Below are 22,022 nucleotides of genomic sequence, written 5' to 3'. Positions count from 1 at the left end.
GGGCTTGTAAGTATGCCCCACAATTTCTAACAGTAATGCAATGGTAACGCGAGCCCTTAGTAAATCTGGGTCATGGTGTATTTCCTCTGTAACGAAAAGTAGGAACATGCAGGAGGAAGAATACGGGGGATGGCAGGAGGAAGAATACGGGGGATGGACTGTCCATCTGGTTTCACTAGGGAGCTATCCCCTATCTTCCATGTACCAGTCATACAAAAGGAAGTTCACGATTAAGTGGAGATAGCAGTCATATATATTAAAAATTATATATGAAGGGGACTAATTTAAAGTTGCAAGGCTTAATTTACACGCTAAAGCAGTCAGAGCCATCACATAAATAAACTTTCATCAACCTATCACTGGTCAAAGGTTTATGCACTCTAGGCTATAAGATTTGGAGACCATTTTACGTGTCCACTCATTATGGGTAAGTGCATCCGAAGTTTCTGGATCCATCCGCACTGAGGGTTTTTTAATCTTAGTAGAAATGCAAACAATCCAAGAACCCCAAGGGGCTAAAGTTGAACACCATAAAGAAGACAGCTACAGAGTCAATCAGGGACTGTGTTTTCTTTATTTTTTAAACAAATTATATAGAGCATTTTGCACATGGCATACTATAAATGTGGCAGTATGGTTACGTTCTTCAGTACATTTGGAACTTCACTTTTCACATAAATCTGTCCTTCAAACTGATCTGCGTGTCAGTGAATCTTAAACTACGCGAGAATACTTTTCTCCACCACATGCTTTAGTTACCTAATATGCCAACCGTCTTTCTATCCCCCAAAGGATATTTGCTACAGTCACCATCATGTTGTCAACTATCCCAAACGAAACAACTCCCCCCGCCTTCCCTCTCGCCTCCCACTAGGCGTGCCACGACAGAGGTTAATGACCTCCCATAGGGTCCGAAACACTAATAGTATGGGTGATGAACAGGTTTGACTCGTGCACTCTTTCATAACCCAAACCACTCCATTAATGCATACTGAGGGGCTATTACTTGCTTGCATGTCGGGGGTCACCCAGGGACTGTTGTCCTTGCAACCTGGCACGGTGCTTTCTGGGCAACCTTGTGCCCCCAGCCGTCAATGGGATCTGCACCCAGAGTCATGGGCATTTTCAGAGCCCCCCTCTAGGGTCAAATGGCACCAGCAGACAAGTTTTCAGAAGCAGATGTATGCCTGACCCATGTTTCTATGCAGCACTGTCTAATGTACACCATGGTGAATATTTATAGTTATTTGGGGCAGGGCAGCGCAGAAAGTCACCTTGCTGCGCTGCTCTGATTTAAGTGAAAGGGCAGGAATGTGACATATCTATGGTACACGGTGCATTCCTGTTCTTTCCCCCTGTACTGGTGCCATTTCGGTAGTCTAGTGCCAACGCAGGCACCCTTGCACCATGGTGCAAGAACTCCTGTGCTGCATGCGGGATTGTTTTTGTGCAAGAAAGGGCCTGCACAAAAACAATTCTGAGAGGCTTTTTCCTCTTTCTATGTGTAAGGCAGAATCCAGCACATATAGAAAGAGGAAAAATTAGGCGAAATAAAGTTATTTCTCCTTGTTGCACCTACCCTGGGGAGATGTAAGCTTTTGGTGCATTCCCAGGTTTACATGGTCTTGTAAATCTGGGGAAGCGTCAAAATCCATGGGTGTTGCATGGGAACAGGCACTGCAATGCTATTGGAACACAGTAGTGGTCTCATAGGAATAGCATTCAAAGAAATACCATGAATGGAAAATAAAGTAAAAGATTGGAGGTTTATTCTAATAGCTGAGTATACAAGATAGATGCAGCTCTCAAAGGACAGACAGGTAAAATGATCAACCACCTTCTATTCATACTATAACATTCTAGTTACATAGTAGGATTCTAGTAATAGAACATCCCTTAAAGAGATACACCATTACTACACATCTCCCTTCTTAACAAACAAAATTTACATGTGACAAGAACATACGGATACAAAATTTAGAAGCAAACAAAATCATCATATTTCTTTGGAGTGATTATTCGTCTTCCACATTTGCTAGATTTAATCTCAGTGGAGAAGTCATAGGTCTGTGTGTCCATACCACTGATACCCTCCTGATGCCGACCTTCAGTATCCTCCAAATCAATACGGGGTAGACCACCCATATTATCTTGTACCTGAGGAACTTCACCACCAACTCCATCATCCACCCTATGCGACGTATGAGGTGAATGCAATAAAGAGGGCCGAGGTGCATCCAATAATGGTAAGCTCGGTGCATCACCTCCCACTCCAGTGTTGCCCAACATCTAATTACGTTTCTCAAGGGAAGGAAAAATATCCAACCACCAATAGTCTCTTCTCCTTTCCAAAACACCTTTTTTTTAATTCCAGGATCTGTAGAAATTGCAATGCGACTCATGTGATGGACGCTGCCATCATCGAGTTGCACAGTATTTCTCATGACCCTAGTAATAGTTCTAGGTTCAGAAAATTTAGATTGCATTTTACCAGATTTTTTACCTTGTTTTACTCTGGCGCTCTGCCCAACCTTCACACACACCTCTCTAGTGCCATGTTTGGCATCAAAATATAACTTATTCTTGTTTTGAGAATCCATAATGGATTGCCTAACTTTTTCAGAATCCCAGTCATATTTTTTGCTTTTACCAATCCAACCCGGATTAATCTTGCAATGGGGAAATCTACCTCGCATTAGACCAAATGGACTCTCCCCCACTGTATCATGAATAGTAATTCTATACGACCAAATTAATTTATTAAGTTCATTAACCCAATTCTTGTTACCTTTTTTTGCCAATTGTAAGATACCTTTTAAAACTCTGTTCGCCCTTTCTACCACCGAATTTCCTCTAGGATGATACAACTCTGTGAATTTTTGCTCAATACCCGTGCTGTTCATGAAATCCCTCATTACATCAGACTTGAATTGAACTCCATTGTCTGTCAATATGGAGGCCAGAAAACTCTCTCTTAAAAAACACTTTTCTAAGAAACTAACAACTGTTTCTGTATTTATCTTAGTGACAACCTCAACTTCCAGCCATCTGGAAAACAAGTCTACCAGAACTAATATATACTTAGTGACTCCGTCTTGCCATGCTAAAGGCCCCATGAAATTCCAAGGCAACCTCTTCCCAAGGTAAACTAGGGCACGAAAGAGAAGACATGGAAGGGTTGAGTGTCTTCTGTGCCTTATCTGAGCACTCACAACTGATACACCCTCTTACAAACCTTTCTATCTCCAAATCAACCTAGGCCACCAGTAAAGTGCTTTAATGTTTCTTTTTGTGCGAGAAACTCCAGGGTGACCTTCGTGACCTATAACAATAATTTTATTTCTCATCCCGGGGGTATGATTTTTTCTCCTCTGCACACAAAATCCCCATCTAGACTCAATTCATCGCGAATTTCCCAAAACGCCCTCAAATTGGTATTAAATTTACAATCCCTGGGCCAACCATGGATGACTTTACTTTTAACCATAGCTAAAATTTCATCCTTGTCACAGTCCTCCTGCCAATCATTTTTACGTAAGCCAGACGTATCGTCAAATACACCCGCTACAGAGAACTCACACCATGGATCAACGTCCACCTCTTTCATTGGTAAAGAAAGTCTGCTAAGGAAATCTGCTATGACATTTTTCGCACCAGGGACATATTTAACCTCATAAACAAAGTCCTGAAGGCGCATTGACATTCTTGCAATTCTTGCTGACGCTCTAGAAAGACCTTCTGTTGTTAGTAATTTCATGAGGAGTTTGTGGTCGGAACGTAGTAGAAATTTCTTACCCCAAATAAACTTTCTAAAATGCTCCATAGCCCATACACAAGCTAACGCTTCTCACTCTATTACTGAGTATTTCTCTTCAGTTGGAGAAAGAGAGCGAGAAGCGAAGGCTACCACAACCTCTTTACCTTGTTCTGACATTTGCGACAATACACCTCCTAGGCCTGTACCACTGGCATCCGTTTTTACTATTGAAAATGCCTGTGGATCAAAGCCCTGTAAGGTGGGAGCGTGAACAATGGCTTCTTTAATGCTGCTAAATGAATTCTGGCACGCATCAGTCCACAAGAATGTAGCCTTGTTTTTCATGAGTGTACGCATTTCATATGTTTTTTGTGCAAAGTTATTAACAAATTTTGAATAAAATTCTGCTAAGCCGAGAAAAGATCTAAGCTCATCCTTAGATTTTGGCGAAGGAGCATTTTGAATGGCTTCTACTAGACTACTTTAGGTTTGATCCCACAACATCCAATTTCGTGACCTAAATAAATGACTGATTTTTCAGCGAATTTGCACTTGATGCCTTCAGCAACTAATCCATTATCCCTGAGAATGGTCAAAACTTCTCTTAGCACCGTATCATGATGTACTTTATTCTTTCCCATAATTAAGATATCATCTTGAAAGAATGTAACTTCTTGAATGTGACTGAAATGGTTAGACATTAGCCACTGAAAGACTGCGGCGGCTGATGCCAACCCAAATGGCATTCGCTTAAATCTATAACACCCGAAAGGAGTACAGAAAGTGGTGAATTGTCTGCTACTTTTCTCTAACACCACTTGGTGATATGCAGCCGAGAGATCCAAAGTGGAAAACCACTTTGCATTCCGTGTCAAGGATAACATTTCATCAATTCTGGGAAGGGGAAATTGGTCAACCAAAATGTTATCATTGAGGTACCTTAAGTCAACACATAAACGGGCCTTGCCATTAGATTTATGTGCTACGACTAATGGAGAAACCCATTCAGCAGCCTCTACGGGTTCAATAACATTGTTATCCAACATTTTTTTAAGTTCGCCTTTAACCTCATCCCTGACAATAAATGGAATGTTTCTAGCTTTGTGTATCTTGGGAATAGCCCCTTCCTTTAACCGAATTTGATGAGTAAATCCTTTTAATCTACCCATGCTACTAGTGAAAACTTCTGGAAAATCTTGTAACACCCACTGCTTAGTGTCCTCCCCATCACAGGAAACCAAAACTTGTTCTTTGCTATTGGGATTCAAAATGATGTCTAATAACTTTTGATCTTTCCAACCCAATACTGACGGACCCTCTTTGGCTACATACAACTTTCCCACAGCCTGTCTTTCTTTAAAATGGAAGATGAGGGTTCTAAAACCTAACATATCTATTTTATCTCCTGTAAAGCTTTCAGCAGACACATCATTAGGCTCCAACCATTCACCAATCTTGTTGATAAATTGGTTTTTCCATATGTCTTGTGAGACGATGGTAAATGGAGAGCCCAAATCGGCTGCCAATTGTATCACAATGCCTCCTAAGGAGACATGGCACAAAGGTTTAGAGGAGGAGTTACCTGTGATATTTAGTACAACCTTCTTTTTTTGGACACAGTTCACCTGTATTTCAGTTTCACTAGCAGATGACGAGCTTCCGTCATCTCCTTCTTGTATGCATTTTACTTTTTCTTTTGAGTTCTTCTTGTGTTTGCGTCTACACACTCTAGAGAAATGTCCGATTAAGCCACATTCCAAACACTTAGCCGACTTGGCTGGACATTTCTCGAATGCTGCGGAGTGTGAGTAACTCCCACATCTATAACAAATGAGGTTGTTAAATCTCTTTGTTTCTACGCTGTATGATTTCTTTTTTCTGTGTAATCAGTTTTGCTTTTATCATATTTTGTACCTCTGTAATTCTTGTACGATACCTTTTTCCCACTAATTTTCCCTACAACTTCTTCTGTACTTGTTCTATCTTGAGATAGTGTAACTTTGGCACAGCGTTGTGACAGTTCAGCCTTCTTGACCATAGCAATGATGTCTTTAAGACAACTTTCACCTTCTACCCATAATTTATCTTGTAGAGTTTTATTCTTGGTGAGCATGACTACCTGGTCACGAATGAACTCGTCATGTAGCTGTGCAAATCTACACTTGCTCGCTAACTTTTTTAACGCAGAAACATATTCTTCAATTGTTTCGTGTTTGTCTTGTTTCCTGTGGAAAAAAGAATGCCTGGTGACAGCAATACATACTGAAGGAGAAAAATGATCATCAAGATCTAAAATGGCTGATTTAAATACATCTGCATCCCCCTCCGTCCTATCATGTTGATGCAAATAATTAAATATACGCAAATCCCTGGGGACCTAAGGAGTACAACAACATTCTTTTTTTCCTTTCAGGCGAGAATGTTCCACTGATGTCTTCTAAGTTCGCGATATAGTTGAGGAAATATTCTTTCCAGTCCAACCATGCTACTACCGGTTCACCAGGGATTTGAAAAATTCCCATCTCCAGTGGTGTTATCTCTTGAATTACTGGTTGAAGCGTTGGTAGGCATGACCACTTAATCGCAGAAACAGTACAGAATTCCAACCACTTCGAATACTCCCAAAGTGTGATATTTGAAAGTCGATTTAGAATAAATACATTCACGTCTTCCTCAAAGAAATGTCTCGCACAAGAAGAATGTTCAATACTTTGACTTCATGAAAATGGAACATGCAAAAAGATCTTGCACTGGTAAGTAATAATCTCTTGAAGACTTTAGCTTCACGAATACGAAGAGTGCACATGTATATAACGTTACTATCTTGAAATACTCAGCAGTACATATTAATTTTTTTTAATATAACCTCCCCAGCTGCCAGTACTTTACATGTGCCAGAATTACCACACTTTACACTGCACGCCTTCTTCTTGTAAAAAAATATTATTGTATTCTTTATTTTCAGGTTGTACAGTAAAACGATGTATTGGGAAATACCTTCAAACACGGATGACTCTGTTCTCTCTATTTTAAGCAGTTTGTTGCTTTATTTCTTTATTAGACGCGCTTAGGAGACTGCAGATATCACAGAGTAGCGAAAAAATCCAAGCGCGGTATTTGGATTGCTAGCGCGCTGCCATGGAGACACGAAACACAATATGGCTGCAGTGCGTGCTCAAGCGTAGCGTGGTGACGTCTTACCAAGCACGTAGGGTCGTTCCTGACCACGTACGTAATAGCAGACTTGAAGAGCAGCTGCAATGGCGACTTTCAAACACGCAGAGAATGGAACGCGCAGACTGCAATATTTAACGGTAAGACCGTTGTGCACACGGGTGTATTAACGTAGCAAAATAGTAAAAATATTAGGAATTGTGCTCACCAACATGTTGAAAAACGCGTACAATTTCCCAAATCATCACTTTACACCACCTCGGGGAAGACAGTCATTCGAGAGCAGAAGGGTTTCTCGATGCTCTTTGAAGGTGACAACAGCAGGGTGTAGATTTCACTGCTTATATTCTCAGTTGGAAAACATTTCCCTGATCGCTGTTGTAGTTGCAGTAGATGTAGGTTCCCTTGTGGTGCTTGGCAGAATATCGTGCTTGAGGTTCCCACGACGAAAAAAAAAATCGCTTTGAATCCCCTATTGTCGCCAAAATGTGTAGTGGTCTCATAGGAATAGCATTCAAAGAAATACCATGAATGGAAAATAAAGTAAAAGATTGGAGGTTTATTCTAATAGCTGAGTATACAAGATAGATGCAGCTCTCAAAGGACAGACAGGTAAAATGATTAACCACCTTCTATTCATACTATAACATTCTAGTTACATAGTAGGATTCTAGTAATAGAACATCCCTTAAAGAGATACACCATTACTACAAACACCTCCTTAGCGACACAGTGACTTGCACTGCCTCGCCTTACTTCATATGTAGTGGCTTTGCGTGGCCCCATATATATGATTTGGTGGTTTGCCACTCCGGAACGTCACAAAAAGTGACGCTACTGTGGCACAAAGGGTTCGTAATGTGCTTTACACAGCACATTAGTTTTGTTCATTAGCTGCATGACCCTGGCCTCTGCAGGTTTTAGGATGTTTCTGGGACAGAAAGACTAGGAATGTATGGGAATATCATATTATGACCTCACTGTATTCTGTACAGACACTACTGCATCTCCTCTTCCTGAAGTATGGGATGGATAGGAAGGCATGAGGCATTGTTTTTCCTTGTCCAGAACTTGACAATTGAAGACGTTTGTTAAGATGACTGTAATTTATTATCCCAGCTCATCCATTTTTAGCTTGAGCCTAGGCAGCACACATGAGCTGTCTTCAAGACCTGCTGTATTTAGTAAAGAACTTTGCTCCCACCTGCTGCTTACCTTTGGTTCAGTCTGATGTCGCACTTCTTTGCTGCCTTCTAACTGGTTCATGCAGCGATATGCCACTTCTGTTTTTTGCAGAGGAGCACCGGCAAAGTACAGATTCCTTATGCTTGCATTCTTAATTTGTTGTTTGGAGGAACTCTTTTTTGTTTGTAATTGTTGCTTTTGCTGCGTCCAGCTGCCATCTCACTTTGGTGTGAGGCTGGGGGTCCCTTTGCTGCACCAAGCTGGTCCAGCTCCTGTTTCTGGCACACCACGATTTCGGCTGCAGCCGCTTGGCTTTCTGCCCATTGCTGCATACAGCCACCATCTCACATCAGTGTGAGGCCACAGGATCCCTCTGCTGCACCGAGACTATTCCAAACCTTACGCTACAACCAATTCCCACCCAGTTTAGGTGTTAAATCTTTTTATAGATGGAGTACATTTGGTCAGTGAAATCAGAATTTTTTTTACAAAGTCTGCCATGCACCCTCTCCTTCCTCCATGCTGGATCTCCTCGTTTTGGTCTTTGCTCGCTGTCCCTTCCCCTTCCTGGGGCTTGTTTTCCTGCTCTCCTGCTCTGCAGGCTTGTTGCTGCTCCAGCCCTGGAGTCGCTCCAGTCCCCTCAGAGAACGGCTCTTCCCCAGCCCCCCAGGCCCCCAGCCCCCTCTCTGTGCTCTGCCGCCCCCTCTCTTCCAAACAGTTACCAGGCTCCAGCCTGTGTTTCACCTTCCATGTCGCCTGAAAAACTAGTAAGCTCTGACTTGATGGATTACCTCTCACTTCTACTTCCAGAAGGAGCCCGTACACATCTCTCATGTTGATTACTGTTTAGCATGTAAGTCAGGGACAGACTGGCCGTAGCGGGCACCAGGCATTTCCCCGGTGGGCTGCCAGGGTGGGGGCTGATTTTGGGATCCTGGGGGCCATTTTTGCAGCATAGCTGCAAAATTGGCCCCTGTAACAAAATCGGCCAAAACCGGCCCTGGCAAACAGCTCGGCTGCACCCCCTAGCCCCCTGGGGGCCGGCCGAGCTCTTTGCCAGGGCCGGTTTTGGTTCCCAGTCCGTCCCTGATGTAAGTTAATAACATTATCAAAAAAGGAGGGGTTTGGCCCAAAGGATTAGAGGGTAGGTAGGGCCAGTTATACTACATAAGAAAAAAATTACCTATACCTTTAGTGACTTCAACACTTATTCATATGAAGTAAGATAAACGAAAATTAATACGTTTACCTAAGCAGTAATTTCTGCCTTTTATTTTTTTTTATTTTTTTTTATTAATATCTTTGATCACAAAAAGAACACATAATGAACTACACGAAATACCACATTAGTACTTACACAATGAAAATGAACAACGTGGAAACTGTGTTTTGACATACAATTACAAATAAACTCATAATAATCAAACATTGAAGCAACCAAATGAAATGTCACAAAGAACAATCATTATATACACAATCCCAAATACAAAGTTGTCATACAAATTGATGAATTAGACAACTAACACCCTTATATATGGAATAAATCAAATCCTCTGAAATATCAGGGACACAAGGGGGTATATTTGCAATATTTAACCAAGGAGTTGAACTCCTTGGTTAAATATTGCAAATATACCCCCTTGTGTCCCTGATATTTCAGAGGATTTGATTTATTCCAAATATAAGGGTGTTAGTTGTCTAATTCATCAATTTGTATGACAACTTTGTATTTCGGATTGTGTATATAATGAATATCAGGGACACAAGGGGGTATATTTGCAATATTTAACCAAGAAGTTGAACTGCTTTGTATTTCGGATTGTGTATATAATGATTGTTCTTTGTGACATTTCATTTGGTTGCTTCAATGTTTGATTATTATGAGTTTATTTGTAATTGTATGTCAAAACACAGTTTCCACGTTGTTCATTTTCATTGTGTAAGTACTAATGTGGTATTTCGTGTAGTTCATTATGTGTTCTTTTTGTGATCAAAGATATTAATTAAAAAAAAATAAAAAAAATAAAAGGCAGAAATTACTGCTTAGGTAAACGTATTAATTTTCGTTTATCTTACTTCATATGAATAAGTGTTGAAGTCACTAGAGGTATAGGTAATTTTTTTCTTATGTAGTAAGTTAATAACAGGCAGCCCTATCACAGCCTTCGCTCACACTCTCACACTAGACATCTGATCACTCCATGACTATAGCACCGCACACTGGGGGTCAAGGCACAAATCCTTCCATTCACACAGTGAGTGCTTTAACCAGCAATGGCTGATGACAGACACAGTCTACAACAAGCTTGCAATACGTTCCTATTTTTATTATTTTTCACTGAAAAGCAATGGATGTGCCGTACATATCCATATCTCGATAATACGGCTTGGTACAGAAAGTGTCAGCCTGCAGTATTGAGATATGTAAATACCTCTCCCAAAATATTCTTCACTTACTTCAGACTGTCCTGCCACGCCCACAAGCAAACTAACCACTACCTGGCCAAAGTTGAATTTTTAACTTTCCCCACAGACCCACAGCTTTTCAGAATGGCACCTTTTTCTGGCATTGTACGATCCGCCCCTATCTGGTGCTGCTTTTACCTCACTTTCTCAGCACAAGTAGGTAAAGGCCATGCTTAGCCCCCTCTCCCTTATTTGCAGATGCTCATCCTCCCCATGTGTCCACCTCACACACAAAAATCTCACATCACCCGTTTTCAAATCCTGCCATCCAATGCCCGTGTTTTGTACCACTTCTTATTACTGATGCAATACATTTAATGGCAGCATACTTGCACTTATCAGGAGCAATCAGGTACTCTAAAAAGTGAGAACCTGCACTTCTATATTTCCAATCCAAGCACTGGGAACAGCGACATGTTTCATTTTCAGAAATGCATTAGTCCTTTTGTTCTTTTGGTTTTGAGCTGTGTGTATGGCATGGCTCTGAGCTTGTTGCAATGTGTTTTGCAGCAGTACTCTGTACTGCCTCGATTAAGGGTTGCTGCATAGTTCTGGTATGCACACACCAATAAATTGAGGATCAGTGTGCGAGGGTTATGGTAGTGGAGTTGTATGCAATGTATATGTGCTTTTGTGTGCGTGTGTTCTTCAGAACTTGCTGTTTGGCGTAGGTCTTCTAGCGAGATTGTTGAACGTGGTTTGCTTCTGTGATGTGCTGCTTTTGACAAGCTAATGTTGATTATCTACACAGTTCATTGCCACATAATTTAACTCCACAAATGTTCAATCTACACCACATAATTTCAGACCAAATCACAGAATTCCACTCAGCAACTCAGTTACACAACACACCACATATATCCAATCCACATAACAAAATTCCAACTCATGCAACATAATTCGACAGCACACCGCATAATTTAACTCCACTACATACCACTTCACAACACAAAATACCATTCCACACAATTACATTCCATAACACACAGTCATACTCCACATAATTCCAGTACACTCAGTACCACATAATCCCTATCCACATAGTTCCACTGCACAGCATGCCGTGTAATTCCACAACACAAATCCACTTCAGGCAACATAATTCCACCACACACAATTCCACAACTAGCAATTCCAATCCAACCCACATAGTTCCACTCCACACCACATACATCCACTCCACTCTAATTCAAAACGCATAGGTAAAAAACATTATAATTTACAACGCCAATACCTCTAACTCTCACAAATGAAAGACCAATTTGCATTGCAATTGCTTGTTCAAAATAGTGTTCTGTTTCTTTCTTCCATTTTCAAAACGTGTGCTTTTGAGGAGGGGTCATATTTCCTCCGAATAGATGTCGTGAGGGTGATTTTACATCCTTTTCAATGTTGAAATAATTGTGTTTGCCAGCAGCCCATCCATCTATATCTTCGCTTGTCAGACAAGACGCCGTGGCTCTGTTCTTGGTAACCTCCGCGCTTTGCTGCTTTTCCTCAGAAAGCGCGCGGACTGACAAATACAAAATGCTAAGCAGGCCTCGAGCGACCAAAACCCTTCATGAGACCAGAACCTCTCCTTAACAAAACATTTCTTGCCCATCAGTCAGATGTTTGAGGCGCGCTGTTTTGTGACCCTATTGCACCAACACGAATACCCTTTCTTTAAAACCCCGACCCCTCACATTGCGGTGCATGAACTACAGGGAATTACTTCAGTGTGTTCCGCTCATAAGCGATGAAAGGTTTCTCTATGCAGTGAATGACAACATAATACATTTCTGGGTGCGTACAGCAGCGGAGATATGAAATTACTTTTTGTTCACTTGACAGTTTATAATGGCAGTAATAACTTAGAGGTTGTGAGAGTCCATGTTTGTTTGTTTTTACGACTGGTTGGAACAAGGCTCTTCAATTGTACAAAACCAACACCAAATCTTAATTTACTGTCAAGAAACACGGAACTATGTTTGCTGTTGGAGCAGTCTCTCTATGTTCCTCTCCGAGTCCAAACTTGTAAGCAGGGAACAAGTCCTAAAAATTAGTGGGGGGGACTACTTAGCCTATAGCAGCCATAATTACATAACTTAGCGTGATGTCACAGGATGTGATGTCACAGTACTACCTATTCCTTATCTTTAAAGACATTCACCCAGGCTTCTTCAAGCCCTCAGCATCGGCTATGGCGCAAAAGCAGCCTGGAATTGCGTGGCTTGCAGATGGAATAAACGGCTTATTTATGAGCCCTTTATGCCGCCGTTGAATCACTTTTTGTGACGCTGCGGCGGTGTAAATAATGCGTCACGTTGCGCCATATTTACAAAGTGACGCATGTAAGCAGATGCGTCACTTTGTAAAGCCCTGGCTCTACATTATAGCTGCGTCAGGTATAATGTATGCAGGGTGGGTGTTCCCCCGCAATAAAGTCTCGTAGAAGTGGCGCAGTGAAATTTATGAGATTTCACTGCGACACTTCTAGGAAGCCGCTGCGTCAAATCCTTACACCTGCCTCACAGCAGGCGTAAAACAGATGCAGGCCCTTTCACATGGGGCTTCGGACACATTGCTGAAGTTGCGTCTGTTGTCAGACACACCCCAGCAATATGTCGCTTTTGTGCCTACAGATACATCAGGAATACTGGCGTATCTTTAATTCCTTGCGACATGAAGCGCCATACAGTAAATAGGGCGCATCCATGGTGTTGCAAGGAGGGCACACTGAAAAGTGTTGCATCGGTGTTTTCACGCAGTAATGCAACACTTTTCATAAATGAGGCCCCAGGGGCTTATTTATGAGCCCTTTGTGCTGCCATTGAATCACTTTTTGTGACACGGCCTTGGCGTACAAAATGCGCCATGTTATGCCATATTTACAAAGTGATGCATCTAAGCAGATGCATCACTTTGTAAAGCCCTGCACTACTTTATACCTGTGTCAGGTATAATGTATGCAGGTTGACCGTTCCCCCGCAATAAAGGCTCATAGAAGTGGCGCTCTGAAATATATGAGATTTCTCTGCGACACATCTAGGATGCCACTAGGCTTGCCCCATGTGAAAGGACACATTGCTGGAGTTGCGTCTGTTTTCAAACACACCCCAGTTATGTGTCACTTTTGCACCTACAGATAAATCAAGAAAACTGGCGTATCTGTAATTTTTTGCGACATGGAACACCATACAGTAAATACGGCGCATCCATGGTGTCGCAAGGAGGGCGTACTGAAAAGTGTTGCATCGCTGTTTCCACGCAGCGATGCAACACTTTTTATAAATGAGGCCCATAATCTTTTGGAGGTGGGTGGCAGGTAAAAGTCTGACTACACCACTACTTCGGCAGGGTGCTGTAATGCTTTTCAGAATGGGGGTGCTGTCATCAATGTTATAGTCAATAAATGCGTACCTACTGCGAAAAATCACACAAAGAATAAATATTGCAATGAGCTACACCATTCAGCCGGAGAGAACTAAGGATGTGGTATGTAGCCGATGGTGCATTTTGGAGCATATTGCAAATCTATCACTTTTACAGACAATACAGTTTCCATTAAAATGGGCATAAACTTCAAGCTCACATGCAGTTTTACTAATACAACCATAGACACAAATAATAATTAGATTTCAGCAAATATTTCACCTTTGCATATCACCCAGTAAAGTGGCTTGATTTGTTTTGATCCTATTAAAATCTTTGGTTTCATCACACTTCAGAATTACAAAAAATGTGCTTCATTTGTGCTTTCCTAACTGCTGTTATATTTGGGAATATTCGTACAATTCCTCTACAAGTATTTAAATTTGGTTGTGTGTTACTAAAAAATGACATCCTACAGCCTTTCCTTTCCCACTCCATGTACTCTGCCAATATTGTCAGATAGTTCACTTTATCAAATGCTCTATCTTTGCAGGTCGAGAAAGAGAAGTAAACATCAATCTTCATGTTAAAAGAACAAACAGTAATTTATCAGAAGACATAGCCTTAGATTTGAATGCATCACGAATGTGTTAAAAAAAAAAAACATTAAGATATCTTTATTGCTCTTTGAAATTTTGAACTCCAGCATGGCTAGTTTGCATTGCATCCTGCTGCACTGGTCCATGGTGCAAGGGTGTCTGCATTATGGGCAGGAGGGATCCATTCCTGCAGAAAAACAATAAAGGGGCTTCATTCAGCGCACATGGAAATGGGAGGTAACAATGAGAGATAACGTTTTTCTTTCTCGTAATGCGTCTGTATAGTAGGTACACTATCTTGGAGCAATCCCAGATTTACTGCCTTTACTAAATCTCGGACTGCGTCAGATTTCATGGGTGGAGGAATGGGAATGCCCATGCTCTACCCATGAAACGCATTCCACAATGAAATGTAATGCAACACAGCTGAAGCTGCTGCATTGCGTTACATTTCTTAACAAGTTACACAAGACTGCGCAAATCACCCCTTGCATGGCTTTGTAATTCCCATTCAAGAACTTGCGTGCCTTGAGGCGACTTGCAGGTCCTTAGTAAATCTTGCCACCCAGTATCGTGAATGGTTATTTTAAGTCATGATGTGAAGAATTAACTCACAAAACAAATGAAACCTGCTTTTGGTCTCGCATACAAATCAAGCAATAGCAGTTTTTGAAATGTATAGCTTGTAAAAGTTAAAACATAGCATGGTGCCATCATCTTCAGCCAGTCCTGTTTAGCAAATATAGATATTCTTGTTGCGATTTTTGAGACAATAGGGCAGTGCTAAAAGCAAAACTACAAACCCCAAAATGCAATGTTCTGTTGTCTGAAAATACCGAAGTGGCTCATTCTGTGAAAAATTAATTGAATTCACCTAGCAGCTCTTTGAAAAGGAATACAAAACAAGCATTTGTAATGCAACAGGTCTAGCATTTACGAGAATTTGAGCTATTGGTGTTGTAAATGACCATTTCTTTTACCAATTTTTTGGGGGAGAGTTGTTCAGAAAAATAGCCAGTATTCACCTCTGCTTTGTACTTATGCTTACCACAAGTTTGCGCTATATAAATTATGAGTGCAAATGCCTCCATGCAAACAAATACATGTAAAAAGTCAGATATGTAGATATAAATGGGTACATGAGTACATACATGTCTATTTACATATTAACAGATACACATACATATATGGGCATATACTAATATAAATGCATGTGTACATACACAAATATATACATTTTTACATACACGAGACATCAATGCATACATATATGCATACCTATACATTCGTACATGTATACAAGTGGAGTATCATGCCCAGTTTTTGAAGCTACCAGACCGGGCAGCTTCTAAAAACAAGATTGCGAGCAAAGTCAAACATTATATTGGAGAGGAGACTCTCTCGGGAGCTGGGAGAAAACAAAGCCATCCCTTGAAGAAGAAACCAGCATTAAATCAGTTGAATCCGGGCAGAAGGAAATGTAACTATCTGGAAAGAAAGTTCTGCAGTCGCACCAAAGTGAAATTGCCTCTCTCGGCTTTATATGATGCAGCTGCACATGAAACAAGGGATATTCTGTGTACTTTATCTTGGAATGATAAAAGGCTAAGTGAAAATTCTATCACAGTGGTAACCATAGCTCCTTATATTGTACAAAATGCACAGTCCACCCCACTTTGTGATGCGAAACTTCACTTAATATCTGATAGGAACATCCTTGGACAAGCCCCATACTCTCCAAAACATTGGTCCTGTATGCAATGCACAGAAGCAGTTTTATACTAGCAGTCGGGCCTATAGTTCACACCACTGTATTTGGAATAATAAACTCAAGAGACCAGAAAGGAGACAAACAGGGCGGTATGTGCCATCCTGCTTACAGTGGTATAAAAAAAAGCAATTGTCCCTCTTTCGTCTGCCAACACAGCCTTAATCCTGCGCTTCCTGACCCAAACCCAACATGACTTCAGATGCCACGCCACCAACAAACAGACATGAACACGTATGAATGCATGTCTTTTCACCATGCCTAGTGCTGTTTTAACATTAGGGTTGCGTGTGCTCCAAGCTGACAAAGCTTCCTCATTCCTCCCTTCATTCAAGTCCTGCTGTAAATCAAAGGTTGCTAAATGAGGACTTAACCTGAGTAGACTGTCCTCGAGGCCTGTGGAAGAAGGCATACACTGACACATAGGTGTGAAACAGGCAAGCTGTTCAAATGCAGCTCATGCGCTACGAACTCAGTCACGTACTGCGACATGGACATGTGACCCCTGCGGCCAGTGTAAATACCCTGGATGTGTGTCCTATATTTTCGTATCACTGAAATACAAAAGTGATGCAAAAATATACAGATTATTACCATCCACTTCTCTGCGGCTATTTAAACCCCGCTCACTGCGAATGTTCATAATTTGGCACTCTCAGAACAGAATTTAGTACTCGCTTTTGCACTACAATCACCAAGATGCTAAATTCCGCGAGCAGTCACGAAGCAGATAATAACACCAAACAGTAAGGGCATTTGTCTTTCATTGCAAACCGATGGAAAACAGAACATGAGCCACAAAACATTTGCAGAGTTTTTTTACAGAAACTAAAGCGATTTGCGTCTCGTTCCAAAGCAGAACCAGCCAGGTGGGATCCCGTGTGCGCAAAAGATGCCGTTTCAAGACTACTTGCTCTACATGAGACGCGGCTACTGACACAATAAAGCGCAGCGGCAGTCGCGCTGATTATAATAAAAATGTATTCCTTTGAAAATGGAAACGTGGCGTCCCTGAAACAGGCGCCGTACTAATACACAAGCATGAGGCAGACCCTCAAAAAAATAGTCCAGAAAGGAATGTAAGTAAAAAAAAAAGTGGAAGACCACATGTAGCAGGAGCAGTGAGATGGGAGGGTTCGAAACACCAAAAGGCGGGACTAATTAAACATGCTGATCAAACAAAAGCAGGCATTTATGAAGGACAGGGCAGGAACTAATGGAAAAAATGGGAGGTGCTTCAAGCCGCAGTCTAGATTACAGCATGCCTCACAGAGCAGCGCATGCACTGTCCAGGCTCGACCTAAAAACAGTTAGCGGGTTTTTCTGAATGTTTTTCTTCCACACTACCAACTACAATTTAGTGCATTTTGTCTGGTAAGACAAATACTTTTTTCACAATTTGTTATGAAAATTGAAAAGCAGCCCACTGTGGCTGCCATAAAAGAAGTTGTGCTTATCAAGTGTATCTGTTCCCCGCAGTGTGCAACCTGGTCGATGCTCTAATAGGACTGTACTTATTCTAAAGAACAGGGCAACAAAATGGGGTCCGTGAAAGTGGCATTTCAAAGACAGATGCTCACATCCAACTGCTAATAGCCACTTGTTTACAATCTTATAGAAGCAAAGGGGATGCTTAAGAAACTGTACTGCAAAGAACGATGAGCGCCTGTGTGGGGTTGGGCCACTAGACACAGGATCATCTGCAAATATAATCCCTTCTCACATTAGGCTGCAGCAGCGTATCTAAAGACAGATATGAAAAAAAGACCAATATGCTGCACCTTAGAACCAGCAGCTTCACAATTAAGGATTGCCGGGTTTCAGGACATCCCCCTCTACCTGCCACGATGCCTTATCCAATCGCAGTGAGGCAATTGTGTTTTAATGTGGACACCTGGGAACCTCAATTTTATGGCGGCATTTGGGAAAGTAATTCTGACGAAACGCGTCATGCCTACGCCTTGGTTTTCAATAAAGCGAGTTTCCTGATGTACCCGCGTGGGCTCGTTCTTTTCAGGAGAAGAGAACATGGTTTTTTATATATATATATATATATATATATATATATATATATATATATATATAATATATATTCATTGAAAAAACCTACTGTTAGAGGGACGTTATAGTTAGGCTCATATTTCACATACACAAAACCACAAACGTTTAGCAGTTATAGTTATCTGAGCTAACTATAACTTACAAAGTCTTTAAGCATAGGACTAGCACAGTGCTGTCTATGCCGAGCTATAAAATGACAAATCGTTTATCCCCCTCCACTTAAAAAAATATATACATATATATATACACACATATATACATATATATATATAATTTATCATTTGATATAATTAGATTTTTTTTGTATCCTCCATTTGTTACCACTGATCTTAGTTCATTTTTCAAAAGACCACAATGTCCATAATGCTTTGCTGTTGAGTCAGCAGGGAGAGTTGTTACACACTCCTTAGCGGATTCCGACTTCCATGGCCACCGTCATGCTGTCTATATCAACCAACACCTTTTCTGGGGTCTGATGAGTGTCGGCATCGGGCGCCTTAACCCGGTGTTCGGTTCATCCCGCAGCGCCAGTTCTGCTTATCAAAAGTGGCCCACTAGGCACTCGCATTCTATGCCCGGCTCCACACCAGCGAGCCGGGCTTCTTACCCATTTAAAGTTTGAGAATAGATTGAGATAATTTCGGCCCCAAGACCTCTAATCATTTGCTTTACCAGATCAAACTGGGGGCTCCGAGCGCCAGCTATCCTGAGGGAAACTTCGGAGGGAACCAGCTACTAGATGGTTCGATTAGTCTTTCGCCCCTATACCCAGGTCGGATGACCGATTTGCACGTCAGGACTGCTACGGACCTCCACCAGAGTTTCCTCTGGCTTCGCCCTGCCCAGGCATAGTTCACCATCTTTCGGGTCCTATCACGCATGCTCATGCTACACCTCCCCGATGGAGCGGGCGAGACGGGCCGGTGGGTGCGCCCACCACTGGAAGCGCGGCAGGATCCCACCCCAGCCAGCGCGCCGGCCCTCACCTTCATTGCGCCACAGGGTTTCGCTCGGCCCTCCGACTCGCGCATGTGTTAGACTCCTTGGTCGTGTTTCAGGTCGGGTGGGTAACCTACATTGCCGCAGACACCTGGCACCCGGCGTGGGCCTCCCTGCCCGGCAGCGTGATGTGGTCGGGGTGTACTGAGAACAGTCCGCCCTGGTCGACAGTCGTGCCGGGAGCAGGGGGCCCGTCCCCCCTTCAACCGCCCCGGCGCGCCCCGAGGAGCGGCTGGGGACGGGTGCCCGGGGGAGGGCACAGAGGCGGTCGAATCTGACTCGGCCCTGCGGACACGGCGAAGCTGCTGCCAGGGGGGCTGTAACACCCTCCGCCGGAGCGGAGGGCCACCTGCCACCACGAAGCCTTCCTAGCTGGCCGCAGCGCACCACCGCGGAGGAAATGCGCCCTGCAGGGGCCGGGCAGGGCCCGGGCGCCGGTCCTGCAGAGGGGATCCAGACCTCCCGGGCCACCGACCTTCCCGCCATGTGGAATCCTCCGGGCAGACTGCACGGACCCCACCCGTTTACCTCTCAACAGTTTCACACCCTCTTGAACTCTCTCTTCAAAGTTCTTTTCCACTTTCCCTTACGGTACTTGTTGGCTATCGGTCTCGTGCCCGTATTTAGCCTTAGATGGAGTTTACCACCCGCTTTGGGCTGCATTCCCAAGCAACCCAACTCCGAGAAGACCCTATCCTGGTGCGCCGGGGGGCGCTACCGGCCTAACGCCGTCTGCAGGGTGAGCCTCGATCAGAAGGACTTGGGCCCCCTGAGCGATGCTGGGGAGCCAGTCTGTATGACACATTTACCGCGCCCGCAGCCTGGCGGGGATTTGGCGCTGGGCTCTTCACTCGCCGTTACTGGGGAATCCTGGTTAGTTTCTTTTCCTCCGCTTAGTAATATGCTTAAATTCAACGGGTCGCCACGTCTGATCTGAGGTCGTAGTCATAAGAAAACGCCGGAGCGTTGAGGGGGAGCCAGGGAAGGCCAGGCCCCTGCCAGAGCAGGGGCCTGGCATCCCGGCAGCACGCGCCCTCTTTCCCCAGATCGGATCTGGAGGGGTTTCGCCCTCCCCGGGAAGCCGGCCGTGAAGGTGGTCGCCCGAGGCACGTGCGCGCGGGCAGCCAGTGGGACACCACAGACAACCAAATGCGGCACACAGCCAGGTGCCCGGGACGGGCCCGGGGCAGACCGGTCGCCAGACCCCTTCTCAGGGCCAGGCGTGCTGGCGGCTTATCTCCGCGGCAGGACCCAGTGAGGGACCCTGCCACGGGCGATCAGGGGAGTCTGACCTTGAGGGGGGACGAAGGGAAGCGGAGCTAACCCTGCGACGGCCCCAGCCGCGTCCCGGGGGAGCCCCGGGGCGATTGACGATCGAGCGACCCTCAGAAAGGCGTAGCCCCGGGAGGAACCCGGGGCCACAAGGTGCATTCGAAGTGTCGATGATCAATGTGTCCTATATTCACACTAATTCTCGCAGCTAGCTGCGTTCTTCATCGACGCGCGAGCCGAGTGAGCCACCGCTAAGAGTCACAGGCAACTTTTTGAAAATGTTCACCCACCTGCGGGCACAGGAGAGGTGGGAGGAAGGCGATGCCATCTGTCTGATGCCCGCGCTGCGAGACAGCCCGGGCGCCCCCTTCAAGTCTTCCCCTCTGGGTGTCAGACTGCACCGTTGGGAGAAAAAAACATTGCCAGGCGCTCAGCCCAGGAGTCCCCCCACCCACCCGCAGGTGAGGAAGGGGGCTCCCGGTGCATCAGGAGCAGGCAGCCCCGCAGCCGCCGGTCTCTCCGGAGCAACCGAGAGGGACCGCACAAGTCTTCAAACACCTCGGCCCAGCCGCACGGGACCGGGTCAAACCGGGTACCTGGCAACGAGGGAGGGTCGCCCCAACTGCAACTCAGCCGTCCATCGCTGGGTGACCCCAAGCCGTGCACCAAGCTGGCTTGTACAGCCCACCCCACCCTTGCCCGTGCCAGAGGCACCGGAAGGGAAGAGCCAGGCAGCTCCCAATCCCGCACGCCTCCTACCGAGAGGAGCTGGGGTCCCCTCACAGGCCCTCGACCCCTTCTCTTCCAGGCTGCCGTGCCACAAGAGAAGGGCCCCTCCTCAGTCGCCTGGATCGCGGACGGGCCGGGACATTGGGCGCAGGAGGGCCCAGCCAGCAGCAGGTCCTTCTAGGGGGGGTGGTACCAGCCCACTGCCATTCGGTTTCCCCCCACCGTGGGGGTGGTGCCGGGTGAGCTTGGGTTCCATCTCAGGAGGGCCTACCGATGTGCCCCTCCCAGAGAGGGACAGTAGATGGGGGCTGCCCCCCGTCCCCAGTCCCTCACTCGTCGGTCAGGTCCTCCCTGGTGGAAGAGGCCCGCCGAAGGCCCGGTCCTCACGCGAGCACCCCATGCGGCCGTGGACCGCTCCGCCAGCCGGGGAGCACCAGGGCAGGGCCGGGCCTTGTGCCTACGGTGTGTGCTACTGCTTGCAGGAGCAGCTGAGGGCTTCAGGCTGGTGCCGTCAGTCGCTCGGGCCGCTCCACCGTTAATGATACCCGACTTCCTGGTGCCTTTGCTGGGATTGGGGAGGCAAATGAGCCCTCATCGGGACTTCCAGGGAAGCCCAGCCATCTGGTCACCCATAGGAAAGCATTGGGTGCGACCAGAT

General features: G+C 44.5%; 1 non-coding gene across 1 annotated transcript; it reads right to left on the bottom strand.

Moving 5' to 3' along the window:
* Nucleotides 1–20,742: 20,742 nt before the first annotated feature.
* LOC146834716 (5.8S ribosomal RNA) lies at nucleotides 20,743–20,895 on the bottom strand. The gene has a single exon (XR_014960878.1). It is a non-coding gene; the product is annotated as a 5.8S ribosomal RNA (ribosomal RNA).
* Nucleotides 20,896–22,022: the final 1,127 nt, after the last annotated feature.

The sequence above is a fragment of the Triturus cristatus genome, chromosome 4_2 (genome assembly GCF_964204655.1).
Source record: "Triturus cristatus chromosome 4_2, aTriCri1.1, whole genome shotgun sequence".
NCBI classification, from domain to species: Eukaryota; Metazoa; Chordata; class Amphibia; order Caudata; family Salamandridae; genus Triturus; species Triturus cristatus.
Note: the sequence above shows the minus strand (reverse complement) of the source record. Positions and strands in the feature narration are given on the sequence as shown.